Here is a 12,180-nt window from a genome sequence, read left to right on the forward strand (position 1 = left end):
AAGGAGAAAGGTAAAATTTAAGAAGGATTACTCTTTAGGAATATGTAGAATATTGGACTAACCTTTCTCAAAGCGTAGTAGAATTGTGTCATTATACTGGCTAAGATAAATCATTAAAAAACATAAAGATTAAATAATCATAAATCATCAATAAGTTAGAAAGTATTGTGCATGGTAGATACATTCAAAAGCTCTCTAAAAGCTTCTATGTAGCCATTTAAAAAAATATAAACATTAGAGTTTCAATAAGTTACAAAGTATTGTGCATGGTATACACATTTCAAAGCTTTCTATGTAGTCATTTAACTTATGAGATTGTAAAATAATCAACTATAGGTCTTTCCTATATACCTCCTCCTTTGTTACTCAATCATGCTAAAATTATATAGGTCTATACATGCGAAAAGATATGTATCTTTTAGGGTTAATCTTTTTCCATAAAAGATATGTATATTTTAGGGCAAATACTTTTCCATAAAAGACATGAAAATTAGCTAAACCATTTTGAAAAGCCCTTTATATTAGCCATTGAGAGAATATTAGCCCCTATATTTTTCTTGGTTAGAAATCACTTTCCCTTTTGATCAAGAGTCTTTTAGCTTTTAGGGCATTGATACATAATGACTCCTTTTTGTATCCATTGTGTTGACTATGCATTAGGATGTCCATGTTCAAGCAGACACTATGGTCATGCTTATGAGCTTTTGTGGTCTAGAGTATCCCTAGGTTGATTGGCATTCAACAGTAGCACACACTTATAGCATGACCACATATGGTATTTGTTGTAATAGTGCATCATTAGCAAAGAAGGGAGAGGCTCGAGAGGATGTCCACCTAGGAGATCAACTTTACACGATAGGCTCTATGCACAAGGTAACATTGCTGGACTCATTAGTAATTCTAGGGGACATCTAGATAGCACCAACAAATTTTCTGAGGAGTATAAGAAGGGAGAGAGGGATCATATGCCTAGTTTTGTGGGTGGATGTGTAGTTGTTACTGCTATTAGATCATTACATATAGGAGATGATCTCTTGATAAACCATTCTTGGCATAAGGGACCACTCGCTCGATGATGTAAGCATGAGATTGGGGGCCATCAAATATTTTATGATACTTTTTGTATCTTTGATTTCAAGACAATGATTAAACCTTATGATTGTTTTTTTATCTTTTGATAGATTTCATGTATTGTCTTGTGGTGAATTTATGTGTTTTTGCTTTGTGGTTTCATGTATCTTGAGAGAGAGAGAGAGAGAGAGAGAGAGAGAGAGAGAGAGAGAGAAAATACAAGTTGAGTCCAGAGAAAAATTACTTCCTAGTGGAGTGCAATCACCCCATTCATGTCCTATCATTGTGTGGTATATCCTTGTTTCACTCAGTGAATTGTTTTGTGTAGATGGCTCTTAAATTTATAAATGTCTAAATCTTTTTTTTTGAAATGTGTAAACTATTTTAATCTTCACCATGTTTTTAACGAATTGTGCTCATTGATTTGTCCAAAAATATTAACAATCTAAGGTCATCTAAGTTGTGACTAACCTGAGTTCAACAACTAGATGTGTATATTCAAACACACTAGTGTTGCTTTGTGTTTTCTATATTGGTGGACTTGAGTGATTTGGAATGACATGGAAGAGAGAATCAAGGCTAAGAAACCCTAATCACATGTAGGAAAAATGTCGATAAGCTAGAAATGACTTGAGTGATCTAGAATGACATGGAAGAGAGAATCAAGGCTAAGAAACCCTTTAGAATCTCATGTAGGAAAGCTAGAAATGGGTGTCTGTAAATGGACATAGAAATGCCACTTTACACATAAAGGCACCTAGTTAAAGGTAAGCTACATAATGGTTTTTAGAAACCTAATAACGCACAGAGATAGTTGATAGTTACACTTTTATTAGGCGAGGATTAATGGGTCAATGCAAAGCTTGAATAGCTTTGCATCACATGCATGGCAACACGAAACATTTACTTGAATGTAGTAATTGCAAAGAAGATTGCCTTTTCCCATCCCTCATTTGAGCTCCTCAAAAGAACATTGTTACATTGCAAATGTTTGTAGTGTACCTAGATAAAACCTCTATCCTAAATTTTGTTTTCTCCAATACATTCACACTATTTTCTAGTCTCCAAGACCCAAATATACCTTCTTTACTCTCTAATGTTTGGAGCCTAACCCTATGTCCATTCTTTTGCGACATCCCCAAAACTCCTACTTCTAAGACTTTTGTTGAAACCATAAAACTATATTATCCTTATACAATGTATGAAACCCTAGCCCTAAAACCTTTATTAAAAACTTGAATGTAATAATTGTTCTTCATTGCCTCTCATAATATTCTTGAAACCCTTTATTTCTCTATGGATTCATGACATATTAAATAGAAGTAAAAACAACTTAGAAAGATAGTGGACCTTCCCCATGCTATTTCTGAGCTTCTTAAAATGTTGTCCAATGAACTCCTGGCTTCACCTCTTTTGTAGAGCCTCAAGATTAACAATGCATTAAATGAGATAAAAATCAATCACATTGAGCATTTGTTTGAGAGGGTCTTGAATCTTGCACAAAAGGAAAAAAAATAGCTTAAGCCATATTACAAGTTCAAGTATTAAGGTGGCTAGGAGAGATTTAGTTACAAATAACAAAGTAAAGAAGAGAAGTCCATGTTAGGAGAGACCAAGGTAAAAACTCCAAAATAGAGAAGAGAATGCTACTCAACAAGCAGATTCACTTGGTGCTAAGTTGCCAAGTTAAAGACAAAGTGTCCCAGATGTAGTCTTGTCAAGGTAAGGAAATTAGGGTAAGAAAGGGTAAGAAGAAGAAGCGCATGGAAAAACCAATGGAGAAGGCATAGCTGATGAAGAGGATAGATAAATGGAAGAAGTGTAAGGAACAACATGAGGGCATATCTCTCACATAAGGGAGGAGATGGTAAGGAATTCAAACTCTAGTTATAACTAGATCTAACTTGCATACAAGAACCCTAGTTATAACTGGATCTACCTTGTCTGGAAGAACTCTTCCATGTAAACATACAATGTATGGACACCTACATTCAGAAATAGGAACACCATCTCACACTAGTTAGTTATAGTTAACTAAGGTGGCAAGAGGACTTTGCAAATTTGAACTGTGTGGGTCTATTCCTTTGTTGACAAAACGGTGTGGCTACAAAATTTATTGTTAAAGATTGATTACACAAAATCAACCCTTTATCGAGTACCTATTCTTGAACACAAATGTGCATATAAACACCAACTTGGGTTGCAAAGGACAAAATTTATAATTGGTTTGGAACTATCCAACTTGGTGTGCAACAAACAAGCTAACATTATGGGCTTTCCAGAAGGTTTTTTTTTTGGATGTGAGAGTGGGAAATGGAATTAGATGACATAAGGCTCCCAGATTTTAAAAGCATTTCTTCCAACAGGCGTCCGGCCTTGTTTGAACACGGCCTGCTGTCCGGTTCGTTTCAGACTGCCTCAAAGCCCAAACCCGGGCTCATGTGTTCATCGTTGTTGGCTACCACAGGCGAACAATTTTGCAAACTCGAGGTATGTTTTTTCCTGATTCCAGCTTTCAAAATCTCGAAAGTTTAATATGTCCTTCATGTCTCTAGTCGCAGTTTGTATATTTAGCGGATCCGATCTTTTCTTTTTCTATAAGCTACAGCAGGAAATAATACCATTATCGATGTTTAACTATTAGATGATGATGATTTGTAAATGGTGATCAGATCCACAACGCAGTCCCTTTTGATGGCCGGGAGCCTGAGACTGTGATTAAGTTCAATTTAAGTAAGATAATTGAATATTAGCTTCAGATGGCTAGGCGCCCCAATAGTGTTATAATCATGTCGGTGTGTCTTGGCCTCAGAATCCTGAACAAAAACCAAGTACAAGAAAATGGATTTCTTTAATGGCATATGGTATTGTTTTTTTTTTTTTCAATATAGATTTTCACACACGAGTGGCCCTCCTCCTGCCCTTTTATGATTTTGCATTTGATCATAGGCAGCCAGATTTGAACCCAGATTGATGCCTTGAGAGACATTGAAGCTCCACCAACTCTGCTACATGGCGGTTACTCTCATACTGGGAATCATCTCTTCAGTGTGTTATGCTCTGTGTGTCATACTGCACCTGAACCGGACATAGTCTGGCCGGCTCATTGAATAAAAGATCGGGACCTCCACTGCCTCTTCTTGCACTTGCACCTCACACAATCTGGTACTGCGTACTTAATGTCTTCTTATCGCATTGGGCACAGCTGTATGATGCAGCTCATTGGAGCTAGCGAGGTCGTTCAAAACCATTGAAGTGTCGGGCCTGACGGGACATCAACACTTTTGGTGATCTTGCTAGGGAAGTAGCACGTGGAAAGAGAGAGGTGAGATAGTTGAGTTTTGCAAGAAGATTACTGAAAGAAAAATTGTGTGCATGGAGGTTGCATGGAAAATGGTGAGGTTTCAGCAAGATCACTACGCTACCCATGCAGGAAGCCGAGCCCAGTTGGAAATGGTGATAACTAATACAGGCAGCTAAACCTAATTGGAAATGGCAATAAGCCGCATCACCCGGATCGAATCTTGAGGAAAGACTTGCAGTCGCAAGAGCTGCAAGAACGAGAAGCTGAGAGGGAAGCTGATGATGGCCAAGATCAAGAAGAGCAAGAATCTCAAAAAGTTGATGCTCAAGATCAAGACGATCAAGAACCTCAAGGAGTGCCACACAATGAAGAAGAGGAACTAGAGCATCATGATAGAAGACAAGATCGAGAAAATCAGAGAGGCAACTTGGATCAAGAGGAAGAACAACCTACACCAATCATAATGGCTTTGAAGTACCCGAAGTTCAAGGGGAAGAGTTATGAGGATCTAGATGCACACGTGTTTTCATTTGAAACAACATTCTTGGCAACTAGAGTTCCATTAGCTCAGAAGTCTCTGCAACAACTCTGGGTGGCAAAGCAACCCCTGTTCAGTCACATTAATTGTGGCCATTGTGGACCTGAGCTTGCTTCTCAAACCCTCTTGATGAACCAGTCTCCCAATAGTTCCTCTCATGGTCTGTTGTCTTCATCCAATGTTTTCTGATTGACTGCAGCTTTGCTGCATAGCCCTCCGCATCCATATCTCCTTTCAGTTCTCTCATGATATCAATTAACTGGCCTGTCGTTTTAACTTTCGTGAATCTCTTCAGGAATGCATCTTTGAGCTCCTCATAGGTGTCAAAATAGTCATCATCAAATTGTGTGAACCATTCCATTGGAACATCTCTGAATGTAGCAGCAAATTGGTCTCTTTTCAAGTCTTCCATATGTTGTCCCCTTGGTTTGCAGACTTCCCATGCTTGTTCAAATTGCTTGACATGTATATCTGGGTCATCCGATTTTTTACCTTTAAATGTTGGAAAGTACTTGTTGTTCAGATTGGTAGCCATCACGAAGTACCCTCCTTGTCCTCCTTCATCTTGTGGTATCTTTTCTTCTTGCAAGTGCTCATCGTTGCTTGGCACAACAAGACGGACGTCTGCTGATTAGCACGGATCCGATAATGCTTAAATGCCCAGTATGCAGGATCGCCAGTTGGACTATGCAATCCAACACACGCGCACACAGACACATTGCTAAAAGAAACCATGTGTATGCAGTAATGACATACACACAGTTAAAGCGGGACTGTATTATTATCCGTAAAACAAGACTACAAGAGCGCTTTTTGTTATGTACGTGGAGCTAATCCTCGGATTAGTGGGCCTAATCGAGCAGGGTTAGGGGGCCTTGGGATTAGGAGATAGCAGACAGATACAGATGGCTAAGGTTCAAAATTAATAAACTAGGCTATTGGCTATCTATAGCAGGTCAGCTATTTATAGCGCTAGTTATCACTGTATAAGTGATGCCTTGGGTTATTATTTGGTAGTCAGTTGTGCGGTGCACTTCTAATGGGTCTGTGCATGGACTTGAGTTTCTACTCTTGTCGTGTACATGGAAGATCGTAGATAGTCTTGCTGATGGCACTGGTGGTATGGATGCCAGTGTTGACTGGCATGCATCTGTGGAGTGGAACCTTAGCCTCTAGCTCGGGGGTGGATCGAAGTATTGATCCTACAGTTGGGTGGTGAGCTTGCTTGCACCCCTTTTATTTGTTTTTCTCTAATCTTGTGTTGGACTGACTGTCACTGTGCTTAGGAGATCTTGGTTAGATAGGTTTGGGTCTTACACTGTTTTCCATAGAGCTTTATCAAGATATCTAGCTAACAAGAACTATTGTGAGGATCAACTTCTCTCTAATGGTGGGAGTCTAAGTCTGCACAGGTTGTTTATACATCTGCGCTTGTTGGTTACATCCAAGATCCTAATGGCGTAATGATTACAAGGTAGTGGGCACATGGGCGGGCACTAAAACATATATCGTTATAGAGTCCGATGGCTATCTGTGGCCACTCTTTGGGGCCTAGGCTTGCTCCACTAGTCAACACTTAACACTTGGGTTGTAGATGGGTTGTAGGTGTGGAAGGTCGTGCCCTAGGGCAACACGATTGGCTAGGATGCATGGGTATAGGTGTCCAGTAGCTCTGTAGGTGGTACCACAGGCTACTGGCATCTAGCATGCTAACGTGGCTAGTTGAACTAACCTTTCCCACTTGCTGTTGACGTTGTGTTGCTACTGGCTCTTGGAGGTGCTGGGTGAGATTGGGCTTGACTTGCGAAGCCTACATGAAACTGGGTTGTGCCTTTGAGATCCATACAAGCCTGGTGTGAAGCTAGAATCTTCCCATGTCTTTGAGCGCTGGTCTCCCCTTGCTTTGGGCTTGGGTGGTGGATTTTTCTCTTCCCTTGCTAACTGGCTAGGGTTGGAGGCCTAGGTTATTTGGTTTCATATTGTATTTTGGAAATCTGGTGCTTGGCACCCACAATCTTGTACCAGACCACTCTATTGGAATAAAGAATTTCTTGGGGGAGCTGAACTGTTCCGGCCCTAGTGTGGTGTGTTTGTTACGACCCTGTGTTTTTCTCTGGACAATATGCAGGTGTGCACGGGGACATGGTGGACAGTGTGAATGGCATCAGGTTGGAGTCAAAAAGTAAGCCCATGTGTGGACAACCCCAAGTGCGAAGGGGGCCAATTGATAAAAGTCTTCTCTCATAACCCATGGGGACAAAGGATTTTGGAGGGGACAGGGGTTTAAAATCCTTTAAAAATAAAAGAACCCCTTTTTGGGGATAATCGTGGCCCTTATGCTATTTTGGGGCCACGTGTGTGCTTTTGGGAAAAAAGGAAGGCTGGCTGAAGCGTGGAAGGGCAGGCGTGGAGTTTCTAAGAGAGAAAAAAAGCGCAAACAGGCTGCAGGCTGCACCGCTTGGATTCCTGCTTTTGGGGGGATAGTGGACAGTGGTTGCAGGCGTGGAGATCTTGCTGGAAAAAAAAGAAGCGCATACAAGGCTGGGCTGATGGCAGGCGTGGAAAGGACTGATGCACAGAACCGGCTGATGGGCTGCGCTGAAATACACAACCTGAACTCCACAGACAGGCTTGCTTTTTGGGAAAAGTACACGGGCTGGTTGCTGTTCAGCAGAGAAGACAGGCGCAGACTGAATCCTTCTTCTTCTTGGCTTTTGGAGGGCTGTCTGGCCTGCTGCGCAACAGTATACACAGGCGCCTTCTAGATCTCTCTCCTTTTCCTGTGTTTTTAGCAAGAGACTGGCTGGCTACACTGCTGTCCATACAGGCAGAGCTGACATCGAAACGTGGACTGTAGGAGGGAGTGCAAGGCTGGACAGCAGGTCCACCTACAAGTGCTCTCTCTCTCTCCCTATCACGTCGAATCAGGTGCTGGACTGCAGGCGGCTGCAGGACAAGAAGGCAGGACACAACGGGGCTTTTCCTCGTGTCTTTTTCTCTCTTGTGGAAAGCGACATAAAGACTGTAAGTCTCTTTTTCTTTGTGAGCAAGTGGGACTGCAGGTGATGTCTTTCGGAGTCTCTCTTTTCACTGGCTCAAGACTGTTCCAGAGTGGTTCTCTCTAGCCCTTTGTGAGAGGAAGGGTTTGGCAGTTCAGAGGGTGGAAACAGGACAGTTTATGGGCTGGTTTTTCATGAACATAGACATCATGTCGATGGCGTTCAACTGATGGAACTTTCAGCTTCTCTTTGCTTTGGGTTCGGGACTGTTTATGGGCTGTTTTTGTTTGGCTGCAAATTCAGCTATGTGCTTGGGTTTCCGGCTGCAAGTACAGGTCACTTGGTTATGTTTCTTGGCATGGGAGTGATGCAAGCTCGCATGGCTGCGTGCTCATGGAGCAGATTGTTTTCTTCTTGCTAGAAAGGAACAGAGGGACCTACAGTTATGGACATCTCTATGTTGCCAGATGTTTCATGAGGGAACAGGTAACTAGATGTATGGGAAACATGACAGAAGTTTCAAAGGGAAACATGCCTAAGGGTTTCATGTGGAAACAGGTCGTAGGTTTCTCGAGGAAGCATGTTTTTGGGTTTCTCCAGGAGATAGGTCACATGCAGGCAGAAGGTACAGGAATGGACACATGTTTGGTACAGCCTTGCTACTGATTGGGCAAGGGACAGGGAATCCATGACAGAGATGGATAGTACCCTTGGAAGGTAGAGAGGGTTGGTACAGATGTGTCGATCGGTTTACAAGGTTCCGTTGCCGGGACACATCGTCGACTTTCTCAAGGAGGCGAGTCCGTGGTTGCTTTGGTCGGGACAATCGCCAACTTTCCTAAGGGGGCGAGCTCGTGGTTGTCTCATGAGAGTCACATCAAAAGCTTCAACATGAGGAAAGTGAAAAGGAAGTGCAGGACACAGTACAGGATTTTGTGTCTTTGCCTATATGAGGTGAAGAGCAAGAGCTGAAGATGAAGTTCAGGAGAAAAGACACCAAAGACGAGAAGTAGTCGGCCAGGAGCAAGAAGCAATTGAAGTGTTATGGTGCAGGAGATGCGTTGAAGGCTATGGCTTTCGACAGTTTGTCACCGGTGGTATCTTCATAGAGGCTTCATGGGTTCGAAAGACAGTTTCTTTCTATGTTTAGCAGTGGTGATCTACTATGCTTCATCGAGGACTTGTGCTTACCACTTGGGTGGAGTGCAAGCAGGTTTTGGGTGCCTGAGGATGTATCAGATGAGTCTGAGATGGAAGTGGAGGAACTTGACGAGGTTCTTATTCCTGAGCATATACTGGCACATAAGGAAAGAAAGGTACAGGGTAAGGTTTCCCGTCGCTATCCTGTGAAGTTCAAGAGCTGTTCACTGATGGATACGAAGTGGATGGAGGAGGTTCACTGATGGATGCGAAGTGGATGGAGGAGGGTGACTTAGCAGATTCACCTCAGGAGTTGCAGCTTTATCTTGATGTCTATGAGTTGGAGTCGACTCTTGTTACGGCTCATTCAGGTTCAGCAGAGCATAGGTCTGGAGCATTGCCTGATGCTCAAGAGGGGGGTAGCACCTCCGCTCCCTTGTTACAGACAGGCTCAGTTGTCATCTAGGAGTCGCTTGGTGACATCTTTGTATTCACCCGAAGGTACTGAGGCTGACAGTACATCTGCTTATGGGACTTCTATGATATTGTGTACTAGTCACATGAGATGGTAAAGTTGGCAGTCGCGCGCACCTTGAATTATAACTGCAACTATGGATAACTCTATGGAGGGCATAAGTCTTGCGAGCAGTCCTAGAGTTGGTTTGGTTCATGGAAATATGGATCGAACTCTATTTGTGCATGTATGCATACACTTTTTGAGGTAGAGGTATTTTTGTATTCTGGTGCCATTGGATCCTGGTACCATTGAGAATACATTGAGAAATACTCTGCATTGTGTTGAGTGCTGCATGTATGTTGGTATGATACATCAAGTGCTTTATTATGTTCATGGATGCACCACTGGGTGTGACTCCTGCGGGATGGCCATGAGACATATGTGGGAAAGTACTTAGTGGATGTAGTGTTTGGATGCATTGAGTGCTTTCATATGCTCATGTTGTACCATCAGTCGTGGGTCCTGCGGGATGCCCATGGGCGTAAGGCTTGCGAGCAGCCCTTAGACTGTTACTTTGGAGTAGGTAGAGCATTTTGAGGAGCATATTGTTTGCGAATGCATGTGTGTGTCATGCATATGTGTGTCATATGTAGAATGATGCATGGTTTTGTTTTTGGCTAACACAGTTAACGTGTTTCCATTTGGTTTTAGACTTTTGCTGTAGGTTCTGAAGGAACAAGCAAGAGGACAGTGTGGCTTATTGTGCAGGATGATTATTTTATCACCCAGATGCATTGGAAGGCCATTGTTTTTGCCATATGGGGTGTCTTTGCTCATGAGATGCTTTACTGTGCCATTGAGTGCAATCGAGGACGCTTGCCATTTTTCAAGAGGGGGGTATGTTACGACCCTGTGTTTTTCTCTGGACAATATGCAGGTGTGCATGGGGACATGGTGGACAGTGTGAATGGCATCAGGTTGGAGTCAAAAAGTAAGCCCATGTGTGGACAACCCCAAGTGCGAAGGGGGCCAATTGATAAAAGTCTTCTCTCATAACCCATGGGGACAAAGGATTTTGGAGGGGACAAAGGTTTAAAATCCTTTAAAAATAAAAGAACCCCTTTTTGGGGATAATCGTGGCCCTTATGCTATTTTGGGGCCACGTGTGTGCTTTTGGGAAAAAAGGAAGGCTGGCTGAAGCGTGGAAGGGCAGGCGTGGAGTTTCTAAGAGAGAAAAAAAGCGCAAACAGGCTGCAGGCTGCACCGCTTGGATTCCTGCTTTTGGGGGGATAGTGGACAGTGGCTGCAGGCGTGGAGATCTTGCTGGAAAAAAAAGAAGCGCATACAAGGCTGGGCTGATGGCAGGCGTGGAAAGGACTGATGCACAGAACCGGCTGATGGGCTGCGCTGAAATACACAACCTGAACTCCACAGACAGGCTTGCTTTTTGGGAAAAGTACACGGGCTGGTTGCTGTTCAGCAGAGAAGACAGGCGCAGACTGAATCCTTCTTCTTCTTGGCTTTTGGAGGGCTGTCTGGCCTGCTGCGCAACAGTATACACAGGCGCCTTCTAGATCTCTCTCCTTTTCATGTGTTTTTAGCAAGAGACTGGCTGGCTACACTGCTGTCCATACAGGCAGAGCTGACATCGAAACGTGGACTGTAGGAGGGAGTGCAAGGCTGGACAGCAGGTCCACCTACAAGTGCTCTCTCTCTCTCTCCCTATCACGTCGAATCAGGTGCTGGACTGCAGGCGGCTGCAGGACAAGAAGGCAGGACACAACGGGGCTTTTCCTCGTGTCTTTTTCTCTCTTGTGGAAAGCGACATAAAGACTGTAAGTCTCTTTTTCTTTGTGAGCAAGTGGGACTGCAGGTGATGTCTTTCGGAGTCTCTCTTTTCACTGGCTCAAGACTGTTCCAGAGTGGTTCTCTCTAGCCCTTTGTGAGAGGAAGGGTTTGGCAGTTCAGAGGGTGGAAACAGGACAGTTTATGGGCTGGTTTTTCATGAACATAGACATCATGTCGATGGCGTTCAACTGATGGAACTTTCAGCTTCTCTTTGCTTTGGGTTCGGGACTGTTTATGGGCTGTTTTTGTTTGGCTGCAAATTCAGCTATGTGCTTGGGTTTCCGGCTGCAAGTACAGGTCACTTGGTTATGTTTCTTGGCATGGGAGTGATGCAAGCTCGCATGGCTGCGTGCTCATGGAGCAGATTGTTTTCTTCTTGCTAGAAAGGAACAGAGGGACCTACAGTTATGGACATCTCTATGTTGCCAGATGTTTCATGAGGGAACAGGTAACTAGATGTATGGGAAACATGACAGAAGTTTCAAAGGGAAACAGGCCTAAGGGTTTCATGTGGAAACAGGTCGTAGGTTTCTCGAGGAAGCATGTTTTTGGGTTTCTCCAGGAGATAGGTCACATGCAGGCAGAAGGTACAGGAATGGACACATGTTTGGTACAGCCTTGCTACTGATTGGGCAAGGGACAGGGAATCCATGACAGAGATGGATAGTACCCTTGGAAGGTAGAGAGGGTTGGTACAGGTGTGTCGACTGTATGGTTTGCTGTGCTGTGATGCGAGTTCTCTTTTGAGAGACAGTTTGGGAGTCTGTGTTGTGATGCAGAAGCACTGGATGTGTCAGGGTGTGATGCTGTTCATAGTGTGAGA

At 43.3% G+C, this 12,180-nt stretch overlaps 1 protein-coding gene across 1 annotated transcript in view; it reads left to right on the forward strand.

Moving 5' to 3' along the window:
• Positions 1-3,436: 3,436 nt before the first annotated feature.
• The window catches only part of LOC147642162 (uncharacterized), a 68,026-nt gene continuing 59,282 nt past the window's right edge, over positions 3,437-12,180 (forward strand). Inside the window, exon 1 of the mRNA XM_086803324.1 lies at positions 3,437-3,561. The gene's annotated coding sequence lies outside the window, so the exon portion shown is untranslated. The remainder of the gene's footprint in view (positions 3,562-12,180) is intronic.

This window comes from Cibotium barometz, chromosome 1, assembly GCF_041138505.1.
Source record: "Cibotium barometz isolate CiBa-2024 chromosome 1, ASM4113850v1, whole genome shotgun sequence".
Classification (NCBI taxonomy): domain Eukaryota; kingdom Viridiplantae; phylum Streptophyta; class Polypodiopsida; order Cyatheales; family Cibotiaceae; genus Cibotium; species Cibotium barometz.